Consider the following 11,003-nt stretch of genomic DNA (forward strand, 5'->3'; position numbering starts at 1 on the left):
GGGGCGTGACCGGGGCAGGGGCGTGGTCAGAAGGCGCAGGCGCGTTCGGGCAGGGCTAGGCCAGGGATCTGGAGCCGGAGGGTGCCGGGGGCGGGGCCCGCAGAGGAGGTGGAGGATTGCAGGGGCGTGGCCGGAGGGGGCGTGGCCGGAGGGGGCGTGGTCGGCGGGTGCTCGCCGGGCTTGGGGGTGAGTCCTGCTGGACACAGGGCGCAGTAGGCAGCTGGCCCTGAGCCCGGCTCCGGACCGGGGCATTCCTGTGGCGGAGTCGGTCTCGTTCTTGCGATCCAGTCCTTTCTGGGACCTAGCACCGAGCGCTCTCCGTGCACCAGGCAGGAGAGCAGGAGTGGGGAGCAGGGCTGACCCCGGCAACTCCGTGCGTCCACCCGTGCACAGGCTCTGCCCTGGAGCTGTAAGTAGTGACTGTGACGTCCACCCCTTCGTGGGGTCCACACCTTGGCGGGGGGGGCAATAACAGAGGAAAAAATAAATCTGGTGTCATGTGGGAGCCAGATAAACTGGGTGGGGGAGGCAGTGGCTGTCTGCAGTGTTAGTTACAGTGGGGTGGATGGGTGTGTAAGGGACACAGAAGGAGCCAGCCGTAGAGGCACAGAATAGGAACACAGAGGGAACGAGCCCTGCAAATATCTGGAGGTGGGGTTCACAGGCAAGTTGTCCTCCAGCACCAAGCTGCAAAGTGGGGAGATTGAAGGATCCTTGCCAGGGGCCAGCAAGGAAGCCAGAGGGCATGGGGCAGGGAGAGGGAGGACATGAGGTCAGATGAAGGGGTCCCTGGGCATTCTGAACAGAGAGGTGATGGCACGGTGGTGGCCTCTGACTGTCTTGTGTTTGTCTGGCAGGACCAATGCAGGAGGCAGTGCAGGGGAGAAGCCGTGGAACTGCACTGGGTGGTACCCGGGGGGGGTGGTGGAGGAAGTGTGGACTGCTGGAACTCAGCTTGAGAATAGGCAGGGATGGGTGGGGAACAGCTGGAAGGGTGGACAGTCTCCGAGAATCTGGGGATGGTGATGGAGTGCAGGAGAGTGGAGTCAGGAGTCCAGTCCTAATAGCTGTTAGACTCCCAGTGGTGCTGCTGTGAGGTTGTGGGCTTCAGGAGTGTAGTATGAGTTTGCGGTGTTTGGAGATGAATGAGCAAGTCAAAAGAGTGAGTGAGGGCTGGGGGGGACTGAGCTCCCTGCCCACATGGAGAAACCAGCGAGTCCAGGAGGGTCCAGCGAGAAAGACCCAGATTGAGCAGACTGGGGAGGAGGGTCCCCAGGAGTGAGTGATGTCTGATAGGCTGCTGAGGGGGGTCTGGGGAGTGGGACCCTTCTGGGACCTTGGCCAGTGCAGTGTGGATGTGTTGTTAGGGTAAAAACCGAATTGTGGTGGGCTCAAGGGAGGTGGGTAAGTACAGACAACATTTCCAGATGTTTTGCTTTGGAGGGGGCTTCTGGGACTAGAGGGCTGTTTTCTGTTTGGGTCAGAGCCTCAGTGGTACTGATGGGGTACAGGGAGAGATGACCACACTGGAGAGAGGGAAGGCTGCCTGAGCCCAAGTCCTCACCCAGAGACCGGCACTGGGGAGGGGGGCTGTGGCAGCCCTTCACACTGGGGGAGGAAGGCCCTGATGCAGTGAAATGGCAGCTAAGTTGAACCAGGCTGGAGTGGAGGCCTGGGTGTCAGAAGTGGGGATAACAGGCCAGGAACAGCCCTGGGCACAGGGCAGTGACCCCAGGAAGTCATGTGATGGCCCTCTGACACTGTAGCTCTCTGTCTGCAAATGGGGGAGAGCCAGAGTGTGTGCGGGAGGCATGGCCGCAGGTCTCTCTCCAAGAGTGCAGACAGGACATCTGATCTGCCTGCTCTCCCTGGGGACGTCGTCAGCAACAACACCCCAGACCTTGACCCTCAACCCTGGGCTCCCATAGCCAACTGTCTGGACATATCCCTGCTGGGATATCTTTAGGGACCTCAGGCTCTGATATCAGTATATCAACTCCTGATCTCCCCCCAAGCCTGCTACTCACCCCAACCCCCATTGCAGAGGAGAGGGCTCCATCCTGCCTGCTAAGCCAAGACACTGGGGTCCTTTCTTCCCATACCTGCTGTCAGCAGACCCCTCAGAATATGGCTATAGCTTTCCATCCCCACTCTGGCCCGAGGTCATTGATTGGCCCTGGATTAGTGCATAGCCTCCAGACCGGTCTCTCTGCTTCTTTCCTTGACGCTCCCTCCTCCAACATCTATTCTCAACACAGAGCAGTAACTTTCATAACACATTAGTCAAGCCAGGTTTCTCCTCTGCTCAAAAGCCTCTAGGAGTTTCACTCAGAGCAAAAGCCCAAGAGCAGGGTGATTACAGGGCCCCAAGGAAACCTGAGATGATGGAACTGCGTGCTGTGTGGGTGGTGGTGGTACATTCATGGGTGTATACATGGGGCAAAACTCACTGAAGTGTACCGGCTACATATGTGTGGTTTACACCTCAACAGAGCAGGAAAGAAAGAAGAAACTAGAAACTATAGCACAAGCAGTGAGAGGACACAGTCCCCCCCCCAAAGCCCACTGCTCCCTCCTCCCCGGAGGGTGAGCTGTCCTCACTCCTGTGCCACCCAGCCATCCCGGGGCACCGGCCTGTCCTCGGCACCCACCCAGTTGTTCCTCCTCACCTCTCCCAGGCCAGTGTGTGTGTGGGATCACTCCATTCGCTCACAAACTCAGGGTGAGGCCGCCTGTCTTAACAGAACAGAACAGGACTTGTTCTCTCCTGATGGTGTACTTCTGGGCTTGTCTTCACAGCACGACTCCTCCAGAGAGCTGTCTACACTCCGCCTCTCTGATTTCCCCTTCCATGTTCTCTTTTAAACCCTCAGGTGTCTGCCGTGCCCCCACTGCAACAAAATGCTCTGGTCCAGGCACCCAAGACATTGTGGGCTCTCTCCAGTGGCCATTGTCATCTCCATGACCCCCTGTGCTGCTCTCTCCTCAAATACTTTCCCCGTGGCCCATTCTCCACTCGTGCTCTGCCCCATGACTGGCACCTTCTTGGCCCCTCTGCCACCCTCTCTCCTCCTGGTCTCTTCCTGCCCGGCCCCCTCTCCTTGTCCTGAGGCTCCTCTCCTGGCCAGTGCTCACTCCGCCCATGGTTTCAAGTCCAGTGCAGATGATGGCTATGTTCCAATGTTTACGCATGACGTGCCCCTCCAGTGAACAACAGTCATCATTCCCACCAGGCTCAGGACACAACTCAAAGCTACACAGGTGATCTGCTTCCTTCCCTCTTCCTCTTCTCAACCGATAGCCACTCCATTTTTTCTGTTACTGGGGCACACATATTTGGACTCATTCCTGATTCCTGTCTTTCTCTGTTTTCTCACATCCAATTCCTGGGGAAGTCCTGGGGGCTTTATCTTCAAATATGTCTTAACCCAGCCATGGCTCTTGGACTCCGCAGCTGCTGCCGTGGCCTGAGCCCACCTGTTCTGTCTGGGTTGTTTGCACAGCCTCTTCCCCGCCCCCAGGCTATGCTGAATAGAGCAGCCAATGAGCGGACCCTTCAATACCTGAGTTGGAGGGTGCCAAGCTTCTGCATAGCAGCCCAGTGGTTGCTCTGAGTCTCCAAGGTCCTGCCTTGGGGTCCAGCCCTGCCTTGTCTCTGGCCTGGCCCTGGTTGCTCTCCCCAACTCAATTCTTCCGACTGCATGGCTCTCCTGGACATGCCGGCTCTCACGTCTCAAGGCTTGGCAGAGCCGCTCCTGGACCTGGGTGGCCCGTTCTTGCTGCCCATGTGGCTCTTCTCTCCCTCAGGTCTATGGTCAGACATCCACTGAGCCTTCTCCTGACCAGTCTGGCGACAAAACCCCGCTATTTGATAACTTATTTTGTTGGCAAGATTCTCGTATAATCTAATGGAGATTGATAACATCCAGTGAAACTACATGGATATCTATCCTTTGGCCCAGCTATCCCGAAGTAGGAATTTATCCCAAAGATAAATTGGGAAAACTGGCAAAACACTGGCAAAAACAAAAAAAAAAACAAAACAAAAAAACCCATGTACAAGCTGCTAATTGAAGCATAATTTGTAACCAAAAAAACTGGAGCCAGGCCGCAAGGCCTCAGGTGTGCGTCTCCACACTCCAGGTCCTGGTAGCTGCAGCAAGAGTGGCCGATACCCGTGCACACCATCATGGGGCCACCGCCAGGGGTGAGAGCTAGACCTACCACTAGGATACGCAGGGTGCAGGGACTCCTGGGTGGCTCAGTCAGGGGGCGTCTGCCTTCAGCTGAGGTTGTGATCTCGGGGTCCTGGGATGGGCCTGCTTCAGTGAGGGGTCTGCTTCTCCCTCTACCACTCTCCCCTGCTCGTGCTCTCTCTCGCTTGTTCAACCGCAAATAAATGAATAAAATCTTTAAAAAAGAAAAAAGGATAATCAGGGTGGAGAGAACAGTGTGCAGAGAGTTACCACTCACCCAGTAAATGAGGACTACTGTGTGTTCTGTGTGCTTGCCTGTGTTAAAACCCTTGTGGGTTGCAGCAGGCCGGTGGCAGTAGCAGGACAACTGTGTCATAAAACAGAGAGGGTTGAAAGAGCAAAACGACAGTCAGTTGGGCTGCACTGACCTCAAAGCACACACACGAATAAATACACATCTCTCTACACAAACAGATGGACACCCATTTCCAACGTACACCAGAAACATTTGGTAAGTATCTCACACCATACACAAAATGTCATGCCATACAACACACAGAAAAATTAGGTGCTAATTTCAACCACACAGAGAAAAGTCAGACACCCATTACTCATATTGTACACAAATAAACTAGACTCTCATGGCCCTCTCTCTTTCTCTCTCTCTCACACATGCACAGACACAACACCTCTTTTCCACCTCAGAATGCCTTGCTTAAAGATTCGTCATGTCGTATCCACAAACAAAAAATCAGGTACCTATCAAGGTTTTTTGTGTTTTTTTTTTAAGATCAATTTATTTGAGAGAGAGAGAGAATGCATGGGGGAGGAGCCGAGGGAGAGGGAGAGAGAGAACCTCAAGCCCACTGTGCACCGTGCACAGAGAGCCCAAAACCGGACTCGACCTCAGGGCCCCTGTGGAGGTATTTGTGAAAGTAGATCCAGTTAGGAGGCCGTTCTCCATGGATCTCTCAGGTTTCTGGTTCTGCCTGGTCCGGGTCCTCAGAGCAAAATCGTTTACAGCCTCGTTCAGAATGTCTGTCTCAGAGACATCCGGGATGGTCAGAAGTGCCCAACCCTTCCCTTCCCTGGAGGAGGGTTGCTCACATTCCAGCATGAAGAGAAGGGTTCTCTCTCCGGAAGGCAGGGTGGGGACGCTCACAGCAGTCCTGTGTGAGGTAAGAGTTTCCTGTTTCGGGGTTCTTCTGAACCACACCCCACAGCACGTGCACGCCACCCGCCTGCCCACGGAGACGAGAACCGGGGGAACCAACGCAAGGCTCTGCTGTGGCTGCAAGGGACAGGAGCTCTTCCCCTCTGAGCCGGGTCCCGTGGTTCCTGCATACACATATGTGTGACCTGTGGTAGGCTGGCTTGTGAGCTCACACGTGGAGCACAATCTCAGACCCAGCACAGTTTCTGATTTAACACACACTCACTTTACACGCTCACACAGTAGACGCACTTGTACACACTACACACCAAGGAATTAGACACCTGTTTCCCGTTTCACCCCATGACACATACACAAAACACAGAGACCCATCTTGCACCACACACACCAAAAACCACACCGTCTTACATAACACACGCGAACACACCTAGACACCATCTCATATTCGACACACACCAAGCAGGTGAACAGCTAACCACACGCATACAAAAACCTGCCCACCTCGCTGTGCGCTTACAGAAAAGCGAGGACTCAGATCCGTCCTCTTTTTTAGAGGGCTGAACAGGTCTGAGCGACAAGAACAAGACTGGGCCCCAGAGTCCTCCGTGAGCCGGGCCAGCCCGCTGCGGTCGCAGATACTCGTCGTGACTTTGAGGCGCGATGAGCCTCTGAGGCTGGCTTCCCTAGACTGTGGGAGGGACGGACGGGTTAGGAGGAGGCAACCCCAAGGGCTTCTCTCTGGTGGGGACGGACTGGAGCACAGACCACAGTGACCAAAGACTTTCTTCCTCTAACTAAACAGGTTCACATTCCAGTGCAGATTCCCCGATCGGCCTCCCAGACGGATAAGGATGCAGTCACACCGTCCTTTTTGAGGCAGCCTGAGAATCCAGATTCTGATCTGCTTGTGCGGTTCCCTGCTGTGACGCAGTGCTGGTGCGCGTGAGCTTTCCGCAGCCGTGACTCGGGGAAGGCAGCATGGAGTGGACATGAGTAAAGACGGGGGTGCTGGGAAGGGAGGCTGTGCACCTGGAATCAGACAGGCTCAGAGGTTCCTGTCCAGGGTGTGCATTGCAGGGCGGGGTGGGGGGAGTGGACCGCCCTGTGGAGAACCTGCTGGACAGGCCAGGGGCAAGGCAGACAGGTCCCCCACCCCACACACTTGTATCTTCTTCCACAGCTGTGTGCTGGCCCCAGCCTGTTCCAGGGATTCGGGTGTGCACAGACTGGCTCCTGCCCTCAAATGGTTGACATTCCCTTGAGAGGAGCAGATAAAAGCCAAGTAAAAACCAATCCAACAGGAAGGGCTGTGGCCACGTCATCATCTAAGGTGAGATTTCTTCCCCACTATCCTCAGCGAAGAAGGTATTGCCTTTGCTCCATTCTTGGCAAAGGGACTGCTCTCAATTGCTTAATTTTGAACAAGATACTATTTAGGGAAGACAGTGGCCTGAAAAAGCCTTGATTAATGCTAGTCTGGGATGCTGATGGGCGTCTGTATTTGGTTAAGAAAGAAGGAGATAAAAAATTGGAGGGGCGCCTGGGTGGCATAGCGGTTAAGGCGTCTGCCTTCGGCTCAGGGTGTGATCCCGGCGTTACGGGATCGAGCCCCACATCGGGCTCCTCCACTGTGAGCCTGCTTCTTCCTCTCCCACTCCCCCTGCTTGTGTTCCCTCTCTCGCTGGCTGTCTCTATCTCTGTCGAATAAAGAAATAAAATCTTTAAAAAAAAAAAAATTGGAACAAAGATTTAGTCATAATTTTGTGTCAATGTTATTTTAAACAAACCTTTATTTTTTTTTTTAAAGATTTTTTATTTATTTATTTGACAGAGATAGAGACAGCCAGAGAGAGAGGGAACACAAGCAGGGGGAGTGGGAGAGGAAGAAGCAGGCTCCCAGCAGAGGAGCCTGATCTGGGGCTCGATCCCAGAACGCCGGGACCACGCCCTGAGCGAAAGGCAGACGCTTAATGACTGCGCCACGCAGGCGCCCCTAAACAAACCTTTAAAGATCACGTTTAAAGGAAGACACTAGGTGGAGATCACTGAGGGGTTTCTTCGGATGTGGTGGTCCCAACGGTGTGGATTCTAGGTGCAAAATGAGGCTTTGGGGAGGGTGCTTCACCTCGATTCAAAACTTGAACAGCTTAGCTGCTTATGTTGAAGATACTTGCCCAAATTTAAATAAATGTGAGAGTGGAAAAAGTTGTTTCCAAATGAGTGTGCTTTCCATGTTATGTGAGTTTTTAAAATTAAACTTATTTTCAGATAATTATAGATTCAAATGCAGTTGTAAGGTATAATATAGAGATTCCTTCTATGCTTTGCTCAGTTTCCCCCAAAGATAACGTCTTCAAAACACAGCGTGTTGTATCACAGTCATGGTACCAACATTGATGAATCACGGTCTGAGGTTTCTCCAGTTCTGCTTACACTCCCATCACACAGCTGTGTCACACACAGACTCCTGTACCCACTGCCACAGTCAGGACAGAGTATTTCTATCACCGGGGGACCCCACCTCCCACCTGCTCCCTCTTAAAACTACTAATCTGCTCTCCACTTCTGAATTTTTATCTTTTGAAAAATGTAAACAAATGGTATTTGTGAATATTAATAAAGGGAAACCTCACTAAAATGGAATAGGGAGGTCCCACAGGTGAAGCTCTTAACTGCAGACCCAACAAGAAGAGACGGACCTTGAAAGTGAGTCAGTTCCCCTGTAGCTACTACTCCATCCCAGAGGGAGGAAAGTTTCCTTCTCCCCCAGCAACAGCCCAGCCAATGAGAAGCCATTACACTTCCATCTGCCAGTTTTACCCCAATGGACTTTCTGTTTACAACAGTCCTCCCAAGTCCTTCTTTCCTCTATAAAAGAGCCTCTTCTCTGTTTTCCAGACTAGTCTATGGTTTTGCGGTAGGTTGTTTGCCGAGGACTGCAATTCTCTGCTATTCCCGAATAAACCCATTTTTGCTGGTAAAATAATGGGCAGTTTCACTTTAAGGTTAATAGATTATATAGGGTATCACCTTCTGAATTTGGATTTCCCCCACTCAGCATAATTACCCTGAGATTCCTCCAACTGTTTTGTGTATGGACAGTCCATTCCCTGAGCCCCATTCCGTGGTGTGGATGCCCTGTGGTTGGCTTAACCATTTGCTCACTAAAAGGCAAATGGGTTGTTTTGAGTTTTTGGGTATCACAAATAAGGATGCTGTAAACATTTGTTATGGATTTTTGTTGAAAATAAGTTTTTAGTTTTCTGGGATAAATGCCTCAGAGTGCTGGGTTGAATGATAAGAAACTGTCGACCTGTTTTCTGCAGTGGCTGCACCATTTACATTCTTCACAGCAACGGATGAGTAACTGAGTTACCCATAACCTCACCAGCGCCGAACGCCGTTGTTGTTGTTGTTTTTTTTTTTAAAGAATTTATTTATTAATTTTACAGAGAGAGACAGCCAGCGAGAGAGGGAACACAAGCAGGGGGAGTGGGAGAGGAAGAAGCAGGCTCATAGCAGAGGAGCCTGATGTGGGACTCAATCCTAGAACACCGGGATCACGCCCTGAGTCAAAGGCAGACGCTTAACGACTGCGCCACCCAGGCGCCCCTCATTGGTTTTTCTTTTGGCCATTCCGAAAGGTGTGTAGTGGTATCTCATTGTGGTTTTAATTTGTATTTTCCTAATAGCTAGTGATGTTAGCCATTCATCATCATTTGCCATTTGTATATTCTCTTCAGTGAGATGTCTCTTCATGTCTTTTGCTAATTGGACTATTTTTTTTTTTTTACACTGTTGGGTTTTGAGGGCTCTTTATACATTCTAGATACCAGTGCTTTGTTGGATATGTGGTTTGCAAATACTTTTTTCCCAGTCTATGTTTACAAAACCCTTTTGATAAGAGTTATATTAGGTCTATAGGTCAATCTGGGAAGAACAGACATTTTTATTGCGTTGAGCCTTCTAATCCATGAACATGGTATATCTCTCCCTTTTTTTAAGGTCTCCATTGATTTCTTTCGCTTGTGTTGCATAAATTTTATCATGCAAGTTCTGTGTACAGTTTGCTAAGTTTATACCTGTTGACCTTAAAAATAAAAGTTTTTTTACCAGCCAAAAAAAAAAAAAAAAGACTTTACTCAGGAATAACAAAGAATTGCAATGCAGGACAAGCAAGCTGCAGCCAAAATCATAGCCCCGTCCAACAAACAAAGGAGAGGGATGTTATTTGAAAGAGAAGAAGGAGGAAGTTGGGAGGGGTTGCTGTGAATGAAAGTCCACGGGAGAAAGGCAGGAGCCCACTACAGTGATGGCAGTTTCTCACTGGCTGAGTTGCGGGGTCGTTCACTTCTTGTAGGAGATGCAATGTGCATCTCTTCCTCTTGGGGCTTGTAACTGAAGATTCTTTCCTAGTGGGGGTTCTTCTGTTAGGGTCTGTACTGGCGATATCGGATGTTGAATGGTACAGCACGAGAGCTCCCCCTTCTGGAATCCTGACTCCATTTCTGTTGAGGTTTCCTTTCATTGATTGTTACAGACCCAAGTATTTAATTTTCCGAAGTAATTGTAAACGGTATTGTGTCTTTCATTTTAGTTTCTGCATGTTCGTTGTTGGCATGCGACTGTGACCTTGCTGAGCTGCCTAGTCTGCAGAAGAGCCCTAGGGATGGGGAAGAGGCCCCCACTCCCCAGCTGAGCCAGAGGGTCAGAGGTGGATAGGGACCAGACGCCAGGCTTGTATGGTGTCCATTTATGTCAGCTGCATCCAGATCACAGATGACCTTGGGGAGAGTATTACTTGGAGAGTAGAAGAGATGTCTGCGGTGGACATCTGGGTGGGGGGGGGGAAGCTGGAGAGGAGGCCACCCACCCACAGGGGAGTTCTTGGTGGAAGAGAGACAGCTGACATTCCCTCCTGTCTGCCTTCCAGCTCTCAGTTCTCTTGCCACTCTGCCCCAGCTGTTTCTTCGGTTGTCAACTGCAGATAATAACCCAGGGGAGGAGGCTGACTACCCCCAGGTTCACCCTTGTGACACTGCCCTTTCCCTGGGCAGGACAGGCTGGCCTTGGACTCCGCCTTCCTCCTCAGCCCACACCACCTCTGCCCACAACAGTGACGAGGGAACAGAGGGCCAGCTGAGGACAAAGCAGAAGCCGACACCAACCCCTGCCCCCCCAAGATGGGATAGATGTGACTGACATTCCTCAGGCACTCCTGGCTGCCCTGAAGCTAAGGAAAGGAAAAACAAATAGTTAACTTACAGAGATCACAATCCTGCAAGACATGAGTCTCCCTCAGTTTACAAATGTCTTAGCAGTCTACAAGAACAAAGTATTTCCATCAATAACCTAGCTTCCAGAAGGAAATGTAAGATAAAATTATTAAATGTCCTTATAACCTGCAGCCCATTGATGGATACTTGAAGCAGGCAGAGCAGGCAGAGAGTAATGTTCCTGCAGGAAGTTTCCTTCTATCTTCATGCTAATGCCTTGCTGGAGGGAAAAACAACCTTAACTTGACAATGGCAAGGCCTCGGGATCCCGTGAGTCTCTTTAACATATGAAAGTACTTTCTCAACCTTCCTTTTCCTTACCTCCCCCAACCCCATAGTATATAGTCAGCCACCCAC

The 11,003-nt window shown here is 51.2% G+C and overlaps 1 long non-coding RNA gene across 7 annotated transcripts; it reads left to right on the forward strand.

Moving 5' to 3' along the window:
• Positions 1-132: 132 nt before the first annotated feature.
• On the forward strand, positions 133-10,692 carry LOC105239839. Of its 7 annotated transcripts, none has more exons than XR_004628961.1 (4): positions 133-409; positions 6,173-6,363; positions 6,551-6,700; positions 10,433-10,692. It is a non-coding gene; the product is annotated as an uncharacterized LOC105239839 (long non-coding RNA). The 7 variants fall into 7 exon arrangements; XR_004628959.1 differs by lacking the exon at positions 10,433-10,692 and adding an exon at positions 10,304-10,418; XR_004628958.1 differs by lacking the exon at positions 10,433-10,692 and adding an exon at positions 8,823-8,882.
• The last annotated feature ends 311 nt before the right edge of the window (positions 10,693-11,003 follow it).

This window comes from Ailuropoda melanoleuca, chromosome 11 (genome assembly GCF_002007445.2).
Source record: "Ailuropoda melanoleuca isolate Jingjing chromosome 11, ASM200744v2, whole genome shotgun sequence".
Lineage (NCBI taxonomy): Eukaryota > Metazoa > Chordata > Mammalia > Carnivora > Ursidae > Ailuropoda > Ailuropoda melanoleuca.